This window comes from Trachurus japonicus, chromosome 3 (genome assembly GCF_045865225.1).
Source record: "Trachurus japonicus isolate A0001 chromosome 3, Traja_1.0".
Classification (NCBI taxonomy): Eukaryota; Metazoa; Chordata; class Actinopteri; order Carangiformes; family Carangidae; genus Trachurus; species Trachurus japonicus.
Window position 1 is genome coordinate 25,753,688 of NC_140909.1, and position 21,579 is coordinate 25,775,266.

Here is a 21,579-nt window from a genome sequence, read left to right on the forward strand (position 1 = left end):
GAGCGATGAGCACAGGATTAATAGTGCCAAACATTTGTAAAGCAGTCTCTCTTTGGTGAGGTACAGTGACGGGAGCGAAAGCCAAAAAATAAATTAAAATTATTACGAGCTGACATGATAATGATAGTGAGATTGCCTCATCTTACACTGATATGCCATATCAATCCTACTTTAGCACTGCAACTACTGCGGCTTATTTTTTAAAAAAAAGAAGTCTCAATCACTCAGGCTAGAAAATTCAAAGGTCCACTGTTGTATAAATGTGTATGTCAATGTGTAGTGTGATTGTAAAGCAGGTCTAGGTTCTATATTAACACTGTGAAAGTATTAAAGTCTCAGTCCACAGAGAATTGCACACAGCCTGTATTCAGAAACTAAACCTTAAAAAAAACTTATGATGACTTTGTGATTTCACAATAATGCAGTTGCCACTAAGCCATGCACCAAGCCCCGCTCTCTTGGATCCATCATCCAACCTTGCACGAGTGTTTTACCTGAAATCTGCTATGTTTTTGACGAATCACTAAGGAAACAGATTCAGAGCCTCCTATCTTCTGATTGGCTCACTGACCTGTTGTTACTAGAGCTCCAGAGAGAGGCCTGAGAGTGGAGATGTTAAACTAAAACACTAAGGTGCTTAAAACCACGAATATATATATATGTATTTTTAATGAATGTATTTTATATACAATTATAGGACCTTTACATTTTTATTTCCTAAGCTGAAAAACACCAGCACAGCCTTTAATAAAAAGAAAACTAATTTCCTGCCTTAAGATTGATAATCTTTTGTTTGCTCACAGCTACATCATCATAACCAAATTTTAGGTGTTATTGCTTATCCTTATAAAAGTTATTTCATATTTCATACACCTGATTTATTTAGATATTTTTGTGTTTTTATTTTCACTAAGCACAACTATGAATGCCAAACTTCAGAACAGGTGCATGGTGTCGCTCTTGTTCAAAATGAACCTGTACCTGTCTGGTGATCGGTCTAAAACCGACAATACTGTGTGTGTGTGTGTGTGTGCGTGTGTGTGTGTGTGTGTGTGTGTGTGTGCGTGCGTGCGTGTGTGTGCGTGTGTGTGTGTGTGTGTGTGTCAGACAAACAAACATGGTAGTGTAGAGCGCTCACGCATGGTTAGACTGGAGGAAGAAAGAGGCCAGAGAGACAATGAAGACAGTGTATCTGTCATAGCTTACATCACTGGTCACCCTCTGCACTGCATGTCAGTGCTGCACACAAACACACACACAGAGAAATGTGTAGGGCACATTATGGAGCTGTGCTGCCTGTATGTCTGTATGTAGAGTGACTACGGCGATGACGTGCGAGACTGAAGACTGAGACTGAAACAAAAGTGGAGCCTCAGCCTCACTCTGTGCGAGAGAAAAAAGTAGTTGAATGTCAATATGGCCTCAATAAGAGAATATCAGAAATAATTGCTGTTTTCTTCCACTCATGCTGGGAGCATTCTGGTTGAGTTTTGCATAATGACTACAGTGGAAGGGGGGGTGTGGAGGTAACAGTGGTGGGTGTGTGGCGCGGTGGAGGTGGTGGTAAAGGGAGGGGTTGTTGTGACAGGTGCTGAAATCAAACTAGGGAGGCAAGGGAGACAAAGGTTCAATTTACTAAGAGGAGACTTTAATTGTTACACAGCTAATTAAGAGAAGAAGGTTCTTTTGTGCACTCTCGACTATTTACTGAGGTGTATGTCTCTGTGTGTGTGTATGTGAGTGTGAGTGTGAGTGTGTATGTGCATACACCAGGAGGTAAATTGTGACTTCAAGCCATGTAAGCCTATAGCAGAGAGTCACACTGCCTGTTTTGTGCATGTGTGATGTGTGTGTGTGTGTGTGTGTGTGTGTGTGTGTGTGTGTGTTTAGAGAAAAGATGGGGCGCTACCTCAACATACAACATATCTTTTCACAGCTCCTCTGCTGTTGGGAGTTTGGGACTTTCTCTTTCTTTTTTCAACTAAAACAAAAGTCTATGGCTAATTAGCAGCACTCATTACAGGAAGTGAGTCAGGTAATTATTTTACATCATGCTGCCGATAATTGAATGATTCTTCAATGTCTGAATGTCTGTTTGAAAGTATCTCTTTCTCTTCGGCTCCCCCGACCCCCTCCTCCTCCTCCTACTCCTCCCACCCCTTTTTACCAGTTCTTTCTCTTTGTCTTTGAGGAAGATAAGAGAGAGGCTGAATACAGGTACTGCTGCCATATGCTCTTGAATGAAAAAGCTCCTCTGTCGAAGCAAATGGGATTTTTAAATATTGAAACTGCCGCATGTCTTTTTAATATGACCGTGTTAAATCTCTCTTTATTCCATCACTTTGATAAACTCCCTCTTTCTATCTCTCTTCTCTCCCACTTTCTGTGTCTCCTCTTTTAATCTGAGGAGTTTGAAGGGAACTTTAGCTCTCTGAGAAGTAGTCAAACTTATTATGTAACCATGCTGTGTCTTTTTTTTTTCTTTAAGCAGCACACTTCCTGTTTAAGAAAGCAAACTAATCTTGTCAAAGCCATCAGGAAGCTGAGACTTGAGTGGAAATGCTTGTGATTCTCTGCATATGTTACAATATCTCATAGTGGCCTTATGATCGCTATTGTTCTCACGCACTTCTGCCACAAGAAGAGAGAGAAAAGAAAAAATAAATCACGCACACGCTTCGTGTCAAAGTCAAATATGTACAGCGGACTAATGTGGCACTTGATATAGAAGGGAAGAAAGAGAGAGAGAAAAAAAAGTGAGCAAGAGAGCATTATCTACTTTAAGGCCAGGGTGTATTTATTACAGACTAATTGTAGCAGAGGAAGTGCTTTACAGGGTGTGCTCTCGGGAGAGAGGGTGGAGGGCCTCAGGGACATAAGAGCATGTTTATCTATAAGACTTTATCAGAAAAACACAGTGGCGACTGCTCTTAAGATCAGAGATGGGGTTTGTTTGTGTGTGTGTGTGTGTGTGTGTGGAGGGGGGGTGGATGAAAAGGTTTACAGGACATAATAAAAGAAATGAAAGATGGATAAAGTGGGAAAAAAGTAAAAGAGGAAGAGACATGGCAGCGAGGCAACGTCTGCATCAATGCCAACAACTCAGTGAAAAGCAGCTATGATTAAAGCAAGAGAGAGAAGTTGGGTGAAACCTCAGAGGAGCTTTTTTTTTCTTCCCCGCAGGTCTGTCTGTGAACCGGACTACAAAACACACTGTTACACACACACACACACACACACTCACACACAGGCACGTAGGCATCACACTTTTGTCAGTGCAAAAGTCATACCACAACAGAAGAAAATCATGCATGCAGTAATTGTGTGTGTTCAGATAAATCCTTGAGAGTGGGGCCAGTTCTCACTTCAGTAAAGGGACAGATTAGAGTTCAGATTTATGGTTGACATTAGAATCAAATATGGATTTAAATGGCGTGTTATATAGTAAAAAATAAATCCAGTAAATTGTCAATAAAGATGCTCATGGTGGCACCCGTGTGTGGTGTGTGTATGTGTCAGTCTGGGAAGGTCTGCTCTGGCCGTGTCCCAGGATTCCTTGTGTCTGTCTGCAGTTCGGAGGAGTGTGTCCCGGCCAACACTGCATTTTCCTCATTCTTCTCTGCCCTGCCTGACCTTCAGCATCGTCACCGACTTATCTTCCACAACAAAGGCTACAGTACACACACTCATTAAGAAGACACACACACACACACACACATTTTTTTGAGCATGTGTGGCTCTGGTGGGGGGGCTAAGTTCATTAAGGCAGTGGATGTTTATAATGAAAAATGGCCTCTTTGTAGTACACTATATGAAGTTCCCCCTCAAGACATACATACACACACACACACACACACACACACACACACACACACACACACACACACACACACTTTCTACATTGAAACGTACAAAAAAAAACATGCTTCTGCTACTGTCCCACCACAGACCCACACACACACACACACACACACACACACAAAAAAGCAATGTGTATGCATGTAATGATATGCTATGCGGTGAATTGAATACATCAAACTATAACAGACACATCAACATGCTGCTCAGGGAGGTCATGAGGGAGGGCTCTGTGTTTTTTTTATCATTATTATTATTTATTTGATCAGATGCTAAACTAAAATAATGCATTACCAAAATCCACCACAGTTCAGCGGAGGCCATAGGGTATTACTGAGAGCCACAGCTGTGGTCATTAGTGTGGAAGTGCCTGCTGAGGGTTGTAGGCTTGTACCTTGCAACTTCTCTTGTTTATGACAGAAATGTCTTGACATTTACAGTAGCATTATGGACATTTTGGACACTCTGGCCACGACAGGCTAGCTTAGTAGCCGCTTGCTAAGTGCTTATGCCTGCCACTTTATGTAGCGCTGAAGAGACTTACATCAGCTTCCCTCAAATTCTACTTCTCGCACACACTCTCACACTCACACACACTCACATGGAGCTTGTCCTCCATAAGTTCCAGAGCAGCCTCAGGGTGTTGGATGTGGGCAGTGGTGGGAGGTGGAACTGGGGTGTGGGTGGTTATAATCTGCATGCCCTCTGCCATCTCCTATCACCGCAAAACCCCTCTTCCTTTCTGCCTCACCTCCCTGGCAATCTCCTCTCTCCCCTCACCCCCACCACACTTCTCCCATCCCTCTCCATATTTTCTCCCCCTGCATCTGATTAAGTTAACAATGTGGTGTTATTTGCATGCTGATTTTCGCAGACCCCCACCCGCTCTCTCTTTCTTTCTCTCTCTCCCTCTCTTCCTCTGTCTCTCTCTCTCCCTCTCTCTCTTTCTCCTCAATTCCCTGACAAACAAGAGAGGCAGGATCAGAGTAATGTGATAGCACAGCAGCCAGCCAACGCAATCTGCCTCAAAGACCAGGTGTTCGCAATCCACCTCCCTCTTAATTCCTGCCCCCATCATTTCTCTTGTTTTTATTCCTGTTATTCTTCTCTTTTCTTCCCTCCCCTAGTTCTCCTTCTTCGTCTCCTCTCATCTATCCCTGGTGTGTTTATAAGGTTGTATTATAATCAAATCTGGAGCGAGGGAGGCCTGTCTTTTTTTATTAATTATAGGCCGCAGCTGATGTGAATGTATTCCGAAAGCATCTTCCAAATAGGTCGGCGGTACAGTTTGCTATTCTTATCACATTTAAATGTCAACACGGTGCAAAGCCCTACAAATTAGTTCAGGCAGGCTTCAACCCCCATTTAACATTTAAAGCGCCATTCTGTAGGGCTCAAAGAGCGATTTAAATCAGTTTACACACACACACACACACACACATATACAGAGATAGCATTTCGTCTTTCAAACTTCTCATTTCAACACAGACATTTAACTGCCAACCTTTGCCTAAGAGAATTCAGTGCACCATCAAGAAGAATGCGGGAAAGAGGGGGAAAAAAGCAGGATGAAAGAACAAAAAAGAGATTTAAAGCAACAGAAACAATGCATTAGCTTTTATGAATAATAAATTTGCCTGTCAATCCGTGCAGAAAAGATCCAGGTTTTCAGCATCTCTGCATACATTCATTGTCCGAATGAATAAATCAGAATGGGAGGGGGTGGGGGGGTGGTGGTGCATGTTCTTGAGCTCTACCCTATCACTGGTAAATAACAACAATGATTTGAAACACATCTGTTCATATGCAGTGCCAACTAACCCCTATAGAGCAGCGCAAGACAATAGAGGCCTAGCACTGTTGTTCTACATATTGGTGGCTGGGCATACCAAATAGAGTTTACCCATCTTACACACACACAGATCTACTGATACAAACAAACATAATCAACAAATAGAAAATCACGTACAATCCACCATAAAACAGTCGACATTAGTATCCTCCACAAAAGCACAACTGTATTATCCCTCTTTCAATGGAAAGTCTGTGTCGGCTTGCCCAGAATTAAAAGCTGGCCCATCGGACATGACAGCAGGACACAACTGAAGGAATACAATATTAATGAAGTTAACAACTTCAAGCTGGAATCCTGCTTTCAAAACCCTTTTTTGTTTTTAACATTCTGAACGTCATAACACCCCGTGAGTTTTAACTATGAAGCTGAAATCCTTAGACTGCCCATTTATGGAGTTTGCTCTCGTCCTGTAAAATATGTCTGATGACACGACAACATCATATTCTCAGGCCTCTGGAGTGCAAATGTAATGTTGCATGTAAATTTAACAGCCCTGTGGTTAGGCAGGATTCTCATAATTAATTATCCTACAAACCCACTGCCTTTGATTTATTTTTATTTTCTTTTTTAAATTTCTAAAACCCTCATCTTGACTTAATATTATACTCATACTTTCCCCCGATACAAAATATATATGCAACATGTTTTAAGGCATCACTTTTTAACATGTTTTTATGTGTTGGCAAAATGTTTCTTCAGAAATTGTCAGGATAAGGGTTAAATTAAATTACTATTCCAGTACCATTGATGTACATAACATAGAAAACAGTAGCCTGTCACAAACAGTGATTTCGACATAAATGAGAAAACAAATTTGTACAATACAACGTAATTCGCACGAGACAAGGGAGACAATCACGGGTTGTGGAATCATCAACATGAATGTAATATAGTCGTAGTTTAGCTAACTAATGTTAGCTAGCTGATAGTGTGCCTTTTCATCTCTGATGTTTGCTTACAGTAGAACAACATGAAATGTCATAATTATCTAGTGTTAACAATCACTGTTGATGACTCATTAAGAGAAAGGAGGATTTGTTACTGTATTTGATGGTTAGGTTAGTTTACAGATTTTTAACTGTTGGGTAATTGAACAATATACAATAAGTATGTGCATGCCCAACACCTCAGTTCACTGCAGCACATGCCAGCACTACTGGGCTTTCTGTCACCCTGGAGAAAGAGTTGACCCTGATGATTGTCATTGGATAATTTGCACTCGGTTCATGGCGATAAGAAGTGCTGTAGTGTTTGTGTCTGTCTTTGCTCAAGGATATATATTGGTGACAGTTGCCTTCATCCTTTACCCTTTTCACCTCAGAATCTCTGGTTGTTGAAAATGCAGCCAGTGTAAATATACAAAAAAAATAAAATAAAAAATACTCCAAAGTAGTCTGTCACTGGTGTTTTGAAATGATAGCTCCTGCCGTATGTGATTTGATGCAACTATAAAACACTGCAATCAAAACCGCTGACTCCAGTCAACACTTTTGACCTAACTGGGTACAGAGTTGCCTTCAAGAAAAGCATGTGATGATGTGTGCACTTGAATACACACACAAGTAAGAGCCCCCAGGTCGACGGGGGGGGGGGGGTTGGTTTGACAGAGGGGAAAGGGAGTGATGTTCAGCCTTAAGGATAAGTTGGCCCTGTCAAGCTGTTTCATGCCATCAAGACGCAGGATCAACTACAGGCCTGGCAGACACTTTTACACACACACAAACACACACGAGCCCTGAAGCTGCTGGCTTGTTCTGAAACTTGCTTTGTGTCGTTACACTGCTGACCCCAGTTGTTCTAGTGACTGTATGAATGAAAGTCTAGTTTACAGACCAGCTCAGGCTAACAGAGCCAATCACAATCACAGATTTAGAAGAAAGAAAAAAAACAGAATGTAACAAATGTCCCGCTGGAAGGATGTTGTGAAGATTCAAGAAGTCTAAATGATGATGCACAACTCTAACACACTCTTCTATTGAGTTCAGTCCATTTTTGTAATTTATTAATTAGGCTTTTGTTACACTATATATGCATTAAAATATATTAGGTAGCCTAATATGAGAACAAGAGCCAGTGTAGGGGTCACAGAAAGACTTCAGTATCAGCTTACAATTGCCCTATTACATCAGCATAAGTAACTGAATCCTAAGAGATAACTAGCTTATAAGAGACCCAATCCCTCTGACTGGCTTCCCTCTACCTCTAGGCTTGGCTTTGACTCTTTCCCATCCAGCTCAAAGCAGAATGCTCTATGGGTGTGCCTAATGTGGACTCGCTGAAATGTCAAAGCATTATATATCCTTTTATGCACACAGTGGCCCCTAAGGGTTTAATTGACTATGCTGTAAAGTGAGTTTGAGAACCGCAAGAGAGCGAGATGAAGATGAATATGTTTCATTAGAGGGCAAACAGAGCCTGATGGCTGGAATTGGCATTGAGAGAGGAGGAAGAGTCTAATACGGATGAGAAATACATTTATCCATTCACAGTCTACAATGAAATGTACAAGCGGAGCTGTCCACTCCTCAGCTAATCACCTTTGGTGAACTTACCAGGGCAGTGATTCATATTTAAAATGTGTTCTTTTCTTCTCTTTCCTTTTCCCCCACTTTCTTCTCTCCTGCTTAGCCTCTGTCTTTCTCTGAACCAAACAAGGGAGGAACAAGCTTCCAACGAGTGCCTGGCAACTTCAAATACCCATCAAACAAACAACAGAGCAGAAGACAGAGAGTAGAGAAGGGGCCCCGCTACTATCCCGCGGCCTTCGTTTACCAATTATACTGAGTACCTGCTGACAGGTGGGTTGTCACAGTGTCTGCTTAGCCACCCAACTCCCCTCACATTCCCCCCTTCAACATCCCTTCACGTTCCATCCCGCTCTGTTTCGGTTTACCACGTGCTGAGGAGAGGAAGATCCTCGCACCTTCAGGCAAATGGAGGAGACAAAAGAGGAAGGAGGATGAAGAGGAAGATAGCGGAGAGTTTGGCTTCGAGAGGTAAGGCTTTGATTTTAGAAACATTTAAGAGCGACAAGACAGGTGATGGAAAGGGATTCAGGTGAAGTGAAGAGCTGAAGTAACTCTCTTAAAGGAACAGCTCGACCAGAAAACAGAGAACCACCTTAACACAACTTTTACAGGTAATTATGATACTTATCACACTTATGTGATAGTGTAATGTAGTTATTATTGAATATTTCTCTGTTAATACTTTCAGAAAATCCTCAAGGAGCCAAGGACATCAAAAGTAGACAACATTAACTAGTTCTACTTTTTGATCAAAAACCAGCGCAACTTTTTTTCTTTTTTTTTAACAGTTCTTTTCTCACTTTTTCTCCAACGTCATCTCTCTCCAACAGCTTCTCTTTCCCGCAACAGGAGGTTTGAAGACGGGGCCTACCCCCACCAGCACCATCACCAGCAACAACACCCCCCCACCCCTCCCTATCCATTTCTCCTCTGTCTTGTCATCTCAGAAACTCAGCCAGCCAATGTACACGACTGAGACAAAACATAACCATAATGGCTCATTAAAGGGAATGGAGATGACTTAGGCAAACAAAGCAGCCTTCACTGGGCTGTCACCGAAACTCCTGTGATGGTGCGTCCAAACTCACGCTGGTGACAAGGAGGCGAAAATGTCTTCCTCCCACCGAAAACTCGCGACGGTTTTCGAGTGTTTTGACTGCGCTCTGTGTGTCTCTATTTGTTCTGTGACAAATTTAATGTGTGCACAGCAGAGTGAAAGACCACTGTGCTCCGGAGAGAGGACAAAAGTGTGTGTTCATCCTCTTCTTCCCTTCTTTTTTAGAGAGGAGGTGTAATTCAAGATGTATGACTCAAGCATATGAGTCACATATCACACTTCCATACTCATCAAACCATTCAAAACCGCTTGTTCCCCGGGAGGAGGATATTAAATTTCATCCCCTTTTGTTGCCTACTATTGATAAATATAGTTAGATAAAAATACATGTTTCTAGAAATCACACACATTGCATGTGACTGTGAGAATTACACACAGGTTCAAACACTCTCACTAGAAACCCCACAAATAGACAGTCATGCGTCACGTCTCCACTATGTTTGACTGGACCGGCGACAGGCCAGCACTACAGTTATCAATGTCCATGACTGACTGACTGACTGAGTGATGGCGTTGAGTGAGTGACTAAGTTACACCTTTGGTGGGTCGACCAAGTGTTGAATTTCTCCCACTGGCTGATGCTGATTTGGTGCTAACTGTTTCCAACATGTCATCAGGGGCTTCACAGCTGATCCACGGCAGTTTTCAGCCACAGCTGTTACCAGTTCACTGGAGTTCAGAAAAGCCAATAGAAGTGTTCGAAACCCATTCCTTGCATGATACAAATACTCTACTCAACCCTGTCATCTAGAACTTTTCTTTTTCTTTTTTTTTTGCAGTAAACATAATGTAAGATCTGAGACCGATGACACATGGCTATGGAAAGTTTGACAAGGCTACTGTATGTGTGGATAACGCACTGGAAGAATGATTATTTCTGCATATTAAAATAGGTTGTCTATGAATATGTCACCGATATGTATAAATATTGACAGGATTGCAAGTCCTTAAATACATATATTCAAAACATATCCTTGTGACATTACTTCAAAAAAAAAATGCATTTTTGTTTCCTGCAGACAGGCCTTTCTGTTGCAATTTAGGAAGTTTTATTGAGAAACTTGTGAGTACCTCACATCAAATTTATGACCTGGGATGAATGAGAAACAAGTGGCAATTCAGCAGCAAGGTGCAATCTGTAAACTCTGTCCGTTGTCTTAAACTCTAATGAAGCTCTTTGAAAAATGTTTCTCTTTTATTTTGTGATTGAAGCTGGTCTGTACAGCTAATCCCGTAGGCTGCCACTGACCCAGCACCTACTGCAGTGAAAGCACAGTCGTATCTACTTAGCAATCCCCCAGTAATTAAGGAAGGCCCGCACCATGCCTAAACCTCTCCCTGACACAGTGTTGTGTCTGCACAGCATGGAGGCAAGGAGTCATAAGAAGCTTAAGGCTCATGTACCTGCCGCTCTGTGTGTATGTGTGTGCGTGCGTTTCGAGAATAGACAGACAGATTAAAAAAAATGATTGGAAAAGTAGAATTAACCACCTTTACTGCTTTCTTAATTACTGAAGTCCACCTTTGTGTGAGCCATGCTATTAATACTCTCCAAAACACCAGTGGCCCTGAAAATCCAACTTGTAAATGTATAAACGCGCAGACACACACACGCGCACACACACACACACACACACACACACACATCAGAACACGCACACACCCATTTCGCAGGATGACCAAAAACTGAACCCAGCACTTCTCAGAAACTGGGCCAAACCATATGTCCTTCTGCATATTTTGGGATCAGACTAATTCATTTTGATGACAGCATAAAAAATGATGTCTTCAAAAAAAAAAAGAAAAAAGAAAGAAAAGAGAAGAAATTTGAAGACAGCAAGAACAGAGGAGACGGAGTGAAGTGCCATGGGGAATAGATGTGATGAATTCAGGTCTTAGGGGGAGTTCCAGGAGAGTGAAATAAGGTTGAACTTCAACCAGATCAGCATCCAGGGCAACGTTACAATAAGGGAAGATTTTTTTTCGACAGCGATAAAATGATCTGTAATTAGGACAAACAGCACTAAAAGCAAGTTCAGAGGCATTTTTTCCCTTCCTTTTCCTTTCAGTTTGCGCGCTTAACGGCTTTGTGTGGATTCCCAGGATGGCAGGAGTTGAAAGAGACAATTAAAAATGAGAAAGAATAGGAGATGGAGAGACACAGAGACAGTATGTTCTTTAAGAGACAGAACTGTGGCAAGGCATCATAAGGCAAGGCATGAAAAAAATCAAGCTAAATAAATAAATAAAAATAAGTCACAACAAGTGTTCCCCAACACACACACCTCTTTAAACAGCGCGGCGAATGGCTGAGGCGGCGAGCTTAAACAAAGAGCTGAGCTGATGTGACAAGCTTGGTTTTATAAAGCTGTGTTAAATACAACATGCTGTTCCTGTTTATTCTTCTTGGGTGTGTTGAAACAGCAACCTCATGGAATCAATGTGATAAATACCACTGTAGTTAAACAGCTTAATTAATGATTGTTTAATAAACTGTGAAAATGTGTGTTGTCATCCATCAACCTCACTGATTTACCTAAAAACCATAATCCAAGATACTGTGGATATTTTGTTCTACTATGTTTTTTTCTGACCTCAATATGTGTTTAGGTTGAAGAGAGTGGCCTGCATTTGAAGTTATTACTGGAAGGAAGTGGGGAAACTGTCAAAAGAGCTAAAAAAAAAAATGAAAAAGAAATGAAAAAAATCTATGGCCCTGATTTAAACCAAGGAAAATGTGCTTTAAAGTAGAGTAGTATGAAGGTAGTTGAAAAGAGTAAAATTGTACTTACATAAATCCAGCAGTTATAAAGATGCATAAATCACCTACAAGAAGCAGAACTATGTCTGTTACAGCTTATGCTTGATTTGAAACTGTGAACCTAAACTTTCTGTCTCATTCCAGCCAAAATAAAAATATACACCTGATTGTGTGCTGATGGATCCGTGAGATGACGACCTGAACGCCACTTTAACACACTGCAAAATAACAATAACATGTGGGCCTGGAGAATAACAGGGGTGGAAAGGCTTTAAAAACATTTACTCAAGTACTGTACTTAAAGGACCACACCTGGGGCTGCGCACATGTGCGAACAAATGGCAACCATGCCCTAGTTTGTGTGAGTGGAGAGATTAATTTTAGGTTTCACCTTGTTGAAATCACCACTCCACTCCCATGGCAGTTTGTGAATTAGTTAAAAAAAATTGATTATTTGTGCACATGGACAAAAATTTTCATTTAGATTTTCAATTGGACATATTTTTTCTTTAATCGAGTGCAACAATTCATTTCAAGGAGTTGGTCGGGGTGGATGGCTACCATGACACCACAGACTGAGGATAGTCCTGTGGAGGACCACAGGTGGAGTTGGATGAGACAGGAAGGGAACAGGGAGGAGACACTTCTCTTTGACATATCATCACATTAACCAGTACACACTGGCCAGGGGGCAGCCTGTGGTGTTCTTGTGACTAACACATGCTAAACAATGACGTACGTACATATTTCCTGCATTTTAAAACCATTGTTGGAGAGGTAAACATTAACCGGCATGTGGGACAAAACATCATCATTTTTATTTTGAGATTAAAAAATGAGAAGATGAAATATGGTTGCAGAATTTTCTAAACAGCAACAACAACAGATCTGGTGTGGCACTGTAAAGTCTATGCAGCTCTTTCACTTCCGCTACATTTACCACAGCTATATTTACTAGTAACATTAAATGTTTGACGTAAAGAACATGTATATGAGTGATGCATCCAGCAAAACAGCTCAAATTAGTTCCACCTGACTCAGCTTTAACATTAAAATGCAATTCAATAGCATGAGAAAAAACTGTAGTTAGAATGTAGAAATGTGGATAAGTACTTGTGTTTTTTTTTTTAAATGTAGACTTTGCTGCCATGTTTCCAAAACTAATTTTAAAAAAACCCACTAGGCGGATTTGAACTAGAGCTTCATATTGTGTTTAATTCAGTCTTCTCCAATCTGAAGTCAGTACAATTATGTCAGAAAACATAACATAATTGTCTTTCAGTTGACAAGAACTAAAAATACAGACAATAGCTTTGAGATGAACAGAGGCAAAAAAAAGGGGGAGAGAAAATGTTTTGTCCTTCAGCCATGTTTTCACTCCACTTTCCCACCCCACGCCAGTGACTGCAGAATAAACGGATATGTGAATTAAACCCCATTGTTTTAAAAAAGATCTGCTGCTAAATTTAGGCGCCACTGTCGTTCCCCCCTCCATGTGAAAGAATGTGCCAGCTATGTTATGTTTGTGTGTTTTATTTTCTTCCTTTCCTTTATCCTCCACCGTCATCTCGGGCTACATACATTCTCGTGTTGTTTGAACAAGTGTGAGTGGTGTATCTATGCAAGGCGAAGGGAAAAAAAAAACAAAAAACAAAAAAAAACACATACACACACATATAGTTCAGCCAGGCGATTTTTGCAATTAGAAAAGACACAAAAATAATTATTCTGCAGTGCAGTCAGTCGACATATCCTGAGTCGATGATGCACGGATCACGTGTTTAATAAAAAAGGTTAATCAGTTGTTAATCAGAGGATTAATAACTTGTTATTTTCTTTACAAAACCATTAATATTATGCCATAAATATTTAATGTTGATAGGTCTTTTTTTTTTGTGGGAGTGACAGCGTGGGGGTGGGGTGATATGTGCTTGATGATGCAGGGCAGAGTGAGCTATATTCAGGCATTAATGTGCATTAATCATGCTTTGGTGAAGACAAATAAATTCATTCATGTTTATTAATACAACCTTGGAGAAAACAATACTCTTTACATTATTCACCGAGTTATTAATAAAGGATTTATGAACAGGAGGACCACAGGACAGAGACTGGAGGATAAAGGGAGAGGAGGCTGGGGAGAAAGAAAAGAGGTGAAGAGAAAGAGTAAAAGAAAGAAAGGAGGAAGAGGGAGAGACAGACAGACAGAGAGAGAGAGAGAGAGAGAGAGAGAGAGAGAGAGAGAATAGAGGAGGGACAGCAGAGTCACAAAGCCAGGAGCAAAAGTTCATTAATGTTTAGGATGGAAGGGGCACGTTTTAGGGAGGGGAAGAAATGTGTGTGTGTGTGTGTGTGTGTGTGTGTGTGTGTGTGTGTGTGTGTGTGTGTGTGTGTGTGTGTGTGTGTGTGTGTGTGTGTGTGTGTGTGTGTGTGTGTGCGTGTGTGTGTGTGCAGTCTACTGCTGGAAAGCTGGGGGTTAAACACAGATTTTCTGCCCTCACTCTTTTTCTCCTTAACAAATTACCCTGCCCGTTTGCTAATCAAAGCAAAACAAATATTGCTTTTCATTCGCTCCATTTGTTTGAATGAACATACAGACATTCCCAAAATACTCATTCCCAGCTCAAATGTAATTAAATTGTGCCTTTAGTGAAAACATGCAGTGGTACTCCAATTAGTTGTGTTTTTGTCGTCGGGTAAAGACGGAGAATGGCAGTGGGTATGCCCCGGGCACCTTGGTGTCCCAAAATGGAAGTAACGTCTTGATGGGTGGGTTAGAGGGGGGAAGTGTGTTTGTTAGGCAGTGTTTGGGTGTATAGTGCAATGACGGGAGCAAAGTGTTTGCAGAGTTGGCGGGTGATTTAGTGATATGATGATATTGTATTTGTTGTCCTGCAAATATGATATGACCAGCGTGGCGGTGTCCTTGTGACTCTGTAGGAGGGGGCTGTCCTCACAGGAAAAGTGGCAGCATAGATTGTTTATTGGAGTGCGCCGGTATGACCAGTGTCGGGTGGTTTTTTTGGGCACGTTACCCCCATATTAGTAAAGACTTGGAGTAAAGGGGGGGAGTCAGGTCCATAAACCCCTGAACTCAGCCATTTATCCTAATAACTAAGTTTCTGTACAACTAAACCACACACAATATTATGCTTGTTTTCTGGCCAAAACATACAATCCAGTTTTAGTTACTATATAATTACCAAACATGTTTTTCATTTAATCCAATGATGGTTCACGTTTGATGGCGATGCTGTGTTTCTGTGCTGTCTCAGAATCTGAGGTCAGCAAAAGTCATTTTCATAGACCATTGAACACAACTAAATGTTAAATTTATGATATTCAGGGCTGAATATTCATTTGTATTCCACTAAGTATGGAAACAACATTGGTTATGAATGCAATGCAGAGTGGCAGGGGAATGACCGAGATCTGTTATACACCAGCTCCATGGAAGGAGACACTCTGTGATTCCAGCCCAGTCTCATGACACTTCATGAAACAGTCGTGTAATTCAATCTACTGATTAGTGTATATTACATGAACTTTCCTTTTTTTGTGACAGTATTATGGCATTTATTTACGGCTGTGTTTACACTCTTGCAGCATTTGGTTTAAGCAATGGAAAGACTGTTTTCTTGTTTAATATAGAAAAAAATTAACCTACCTTCGGTTGCAATGTGTGTAAAATCGGTATCTAAACCAAACTTGAGAGAGAATACAAGAAAGATCAACTTTTACTGCTAATTTTATTCTGTATAACTTCATTTTAAGTCATATTAAAAGTCCAAACCAGATTAATTTTCTCATTTCAAATATTTAATAATGTTGTATTAAGCCTGCTGATTCGCAATTAAACGTACTGACTGGTGGTTATTCTGCATGTTTGCCCTCTGTTGACCACCTGCCACTGGGTAACAGTATGGTTAAGGGTTGGGAAGCAAAAATACTGTAGTTGCAGTTAATAAAAAGGTGAAGATTAACTACAGCCTGACAGGAAGTGACCCCAAACTGACATCCATGACCGCACCGTTGCTACACAAAGGCTACAAGCACTTTCCGCACTGGCACTGAATGTCTGGTTTGATCCCCAGCCAGACTCAAACCATGCATCCCATTTAGTTCCTGTGATCCATAAGGACAAACAACAGTGGATGGATACAAACAACAAGCCATCTTATTATAAATCCATCTTCTAATCACTGCTTTCTCTCCTTCTCCATCTTAAATGTCGTCTTTTTCTTCTCTTCTTTTCTTTTTTTCTTTTGTCTTAAGCTCCAAATTGTGTTTTTATCGAAGGTCTATAGGGATCGCTCGGGAAAATGTCATCCATCAAGCTGTCGATGAATCCATCCTTTCATTTAATGATCAGCCTACCTGATATGCATTTTACATGGCTCCATATACCTATAATGGGAATCAATGGAAAGCAAATAAAGCTGGAAGCCAGTAAGCTGCATGTCTGACGGATGGATGTGGACGCTGGGTATTTGTCAATACGCACAGCTCTGCTCTTAGCCGTGTGGCTTTGTACTATATACGCCTGGATGAGTGTGGCTGCAAAGGTGGCTCACTGCGGGTTAGGGACTGGCTTACATGTGAGTCTGTACAATCCCACTACATTCTTTGTCTTGTCTTAAAAGAAAAAAAAAAGTAAGAGAGACGAAGAGATTGAGCGAAAGAGACAGAAAGAAAGGAGAAGTTGGAAGTGATGACGGCAGGAAGAGATAAAGAAAGACAATTAATGAAAGAGGAGGAAGAAGAGATGGAGCGCAGGAGGCTTAAAAAAAGGGGGGATGAATTGAAAGGGGCCGAGGAAGGAGAGGGACGGCTGCTCTACGTGGTTTCAGTTAAATACTGATTTCATCATACGACTGGGGAAGGAGAGGGAGGGGAGGGAGGGGGTGGCGATGGTGGCTGTGGCTGTGGCAGCTCTAAAACACATAACTTTTTACGAAGTGAAAATCAAATATTAAAAATGACAGGCCTTATAAGTGTGCTGAGTGAGCTCGGGTCACGGAGGGAGGGAGGTGCGGGCGGCTTGTCAGCTACTATCTGTCAGGGCGAATTAGAAACAATCAGGGCCGAGTGAAAGGGAAGGTGATTGTTATTAAGCGGCGGGGCCCTGCGAGCGGGCGCCCCAGATGTGGCCGTGCATATAAAAGAACAGGAAGCCGGCAGTTTAATTCAGGAAGCTTGCCGAGGCGAGCGAGCAACGCCACAAAGGAGGGGAGGGAGGGAGGGAGGGTGGTGGGCGCGGGGGTGGGAGGGGTGGGGTGGGAGAGGATATGAGGGGGTTGGGGGCTTCTTGTTGCTAATATGCTGGAAGTTACTTTGATAACACATTAGGCCTTTTGTGGAATGATGGACTGTTTAAGTTTTTGTTTTTTTTTCTAAGTTTTTTCTTTGTCTTCTCATCCATCTCTGTCCATCCCACACGGGGACGTCACTGGTTAGCCCACAGAGGAGGAGGGGAGGGGGCTGTGAGGGTGGAAGAGGAAGAATCATGGGTGAAATCTAGATAAGTCCACCTAAACACACACACACACACACACACACACACACACATGTGCACGCACACACACGAGTATGAGAGTGAGGTGGGGAGAGACAGCCCAGCCCATATATCAATTACAACTTGATATCCTGGGAGGATGATGGGACGGACAGAAAACCCCCCCTGAACGGATGTGTGTGAGAGAGAGAAAGAGAGCGAGAGAGCGATGGAGAGAGAGAGAGAGAGATCTTTTTTTTTTCTTTTTGTAATCATCCGACAGTCCTTCCCTGTCTCTCCCTGAGCTGCTGTCAATGTTTGGTCCACATGCACATCCTGGTCACGACACATTGATGGACATGGACACGACACTCGTTTGACTCCTTTGGTTGCCCTGTTATCTGTCAAGTTGTACACCCTCTAAAACTCCAGTGAGGCAGACATCAATGTCAACGGATCGCTATCATCAGGTGGAGCGGGGGTCACAGAGTGGGGGGGATATAGACTGGATGTTTTGGGGTGGGATGGGGGTGTTTGGCGAGATGAGAAAGTAAGTGCCAGTGATCTTCCCAGAGGCTACAAACTCAAAGGAACGCACTTCTAACCTGTGAGCAACTCACAGTGGGAAAAACAAACTTAACTTAATGTCTCAGTTTAACTTTTAAATGTGCTGAATGGACATCAAAGGAAATCTGATCGCACATCAGGAATAATAAAAACACATGTTGTAACAAAGACAGATTTGTTAGAGTATTTTATTTGACTATAGTGGAAGCCAATTTGAGACAGAGTCAAGTGGATCCATTGTTTCTCAAATAGTTTCACTTAACATCGGTTATGTGAAATCAATGGGAAGTACAGAGGGAAAAAAGAGCAGAAATGAGGGAGTTGTTACAATAGTTTCTTTCATATATTGCTTTTGTCTCAGTGCTTGAAGGGCTTTGATTTCTATTTACTTTGTAGTGAGAGATATCGCAAGAAATTATTCCTCCCCTTAAGAATCATTGATCATCCAATAGGTTGAAATAAAGCAGTCTTGTCACACGCTCTCTCTCTCTCTCCCTCTCTCTCTCTCTCTGTGTCTCTCTCTCTTGTCATCTTTATCGTGGTGATCAGTCGAACGCTCGCCTAACACAAGCCGTCTCTAGTTTCTACCTCCCAGGTTTTTCTCTCCGTTGCCGCTGCTGATGTAGCGGAGGTTATGGTGTTAAACACGGAGCTGCTAAATGTTCCCCAAGGTAATAACAGTCAGTATATATACAGTGCTGTGCCGTACGGCGACAGGAAGTTTCAGAGCGAGTGTGGAGGGAATGGAGATGGAGAGGAGAAGCAGAGAGGGAGGGTGAAGAGGGGTTGGGAAAAAAAGAGTGGAAATAAAATAATTAGCAGAGAAAGAGGTAAAAATGAAGGGTGCATTTTGAAAAAGAGATGGAAGGTGGCAAATGTAAAGACAATGACAAGTGACGCAAATGCTGCTCTGTTGTGACACTGTTAGTTTGTGAGTGAGCACAGGTGCAAGCATCCTGATTGTGATTACATGGGTTAAAAATCCACCTTTTAGTCTTGTCAGCCATTTAATCTATTTATCCGCTCCTGTTTTCAGTTCATCTGGAATTATACGATGAGCTGTGATTAATAGAATCTGTAATTTCTTCAAAATCAGTCTTGACTCTGTCCAACTATGTCTTTCGTGACCAAAATTTTTTAAAGACTGACGAATTGAAGTCAGCACAGAGGATTAAATTAGCAGAAAGAGCACAGCATTAATAATGCCAGAGACAATAACCGAGATATAAGGTTGTGGTTGAAAGCTCTAACAAATACAGTAAATTTGAAGTATAGACTGTGGCAGTCAACACATGGTTCCAACATCTTCCATTCAAAGGGGCCATTCATTGTTTTTATGTCTTTATCATGTGGACATCAAATAAATTATTTTATGATCCCAATCTATAAAGGAATTGGGTTATAGAACAGAACTCAGGGATACGCATGAGTTTCCTGGATCGCTAATCCCTAATTGGTTGAGCCCATGCTGTGCCACCAAAAACACCAGCGCTGACTGTTGGGAGGGAGACTGGATTCAAACCACTCTAACCCTTCCATCTCCATCTAGTTTTGTTTTATATTTATAAAGCATTTTCATAACATAGGTTTCAAGAAAAAGTTGTTTTATTTTTGAGTGAATCACATTTAGGTTGCTTTTACACTTGACTGGAAGTCAGTTTTATAAATCAGCAAAAGGAAGACTCTTAAAACTTCCATTTAGTGTGACTCTGTGACTTTTCTCTTACCTGTTGATCTGCTAGTTGAGTCACCTGTGTAGAAATTAACTTAATTAGCTATGAGAAAAAGCTGGCCGACAGTTAGCGATGCTGCTCAGTGACAAGCGACAGTATCGCAGAAAGCCGCGTCGCTCACATTGGGATTACATTGGGTCACGCCGCGAGTGCGACACCCTCACGGCTTCACCTTGATGTGAACCCAACACTGAGCAAGCGTTGCGTGTTCCTGAGCTCTGGAGACATGGCTTCAGAGAGAAGTATGAGGAAAGGGGCTTGGACTTTTGTATTTTCAAAATATGGCCTGATCTCCAACCCTACCTTTAAGAGCCCAGCGGTGCATTTTTTCCATTATTTAAGTCAAAATTAAGTTTTGAATGAAATGTGAATTTCGGTGCTCTATTTTCCAAAGAATCTTTTAATTCTTTGCTGCTCCAAACATAAACCGTGATTTGTAGAAAATTGTTTTCTGAAGTGTCATAAACTGTGCTAGAATTGGATTGTACCTCGTTACTGCACAGACGAAGGGAGTGTCTCTCCCTCTCCCATATAACCTAAACCTTTGACTGAAAGGAAAAGAGTAAAGGTGTAAATTTAACAGTTATATAAAAAAAATAAAACAAAAGATATGGATACTGTGGGAGGTGGAAATTGCCTCCTTCCCCAATCCAATTCAATCCTCCATTTTTTTCTGCAGGAGGCCAGATCCAGGCCATGTCTAAGATTTCACAACGATTAGCGAGGGAGGGATGAGAGAGGATATAGAGATGTACTGGAGCAGCATTAGCCATTAATCACCAAGGAGGGAGAGAGAGGGAAAGACAGAGACAGGGAGAAAGACAGAGAGGGAGTGATAAAGACAGAGAGGTCCTATCATGGCTCAGCATGAGACTTGCACTTTTACTGTCTGGACCTCCAGGGGTCTTGTTTGACTACAGAAGAGTGGCTCAATAGCAGCAGATGAGCTTCTTAATCCTGGGAGCCAGAAATTCAAGACCTGAATATATGCAACATATCTGTACATGTAGAAGGGAATTGTATCTAATCATGTCCGGAGTGTAACCCGCCTCTCACCCAGTGTTAGCTGGGATTGGCTCCAGCTCTCACACAACCCTAAAAGGATGGGCGGTATAGATAATGGATGGATGGATGGATGGATGGATGGATGGATGGATGGATGGATGGATGGATGGATGGATGGAAGGATGGATGGATGGATAGAGGGAAAAATGAGAGCCTTTATATTGCTACTCTACATGTACAGAATTTATTTTTTGTTCCTCATTGACTCAACTGATCCATACAAAAGGAAAGAGTTACTATAATAGCAACCCTGTAAAAAAACATTCAGTGTTCACCAATTGTTGTCCTCTTCTTGGTACTGGAACCTTTCAGAAGACCCAATCAATCATCTCAAGTCAAACCAATATAATTAATTTTATTGATATAGTGCTAAATCACAACGGACGTTATCTCAAGGCACTTTTCAAATAGAGCAGGTCTAGAACTTCTCTTCATAAAAGTAGTTATGGGGACCCAACAGCGAGCAGACATGGCCACATTCATGAGGAAAAGCTTTTATGAGGGAAAAACATCAAGCAGAACCAGACTCAAGTTGGGCAGCCATCTGACTCGACTGGTTGGGTTGGAGAGGGAGAGGAAGAGATACAGAGAGATACTATGA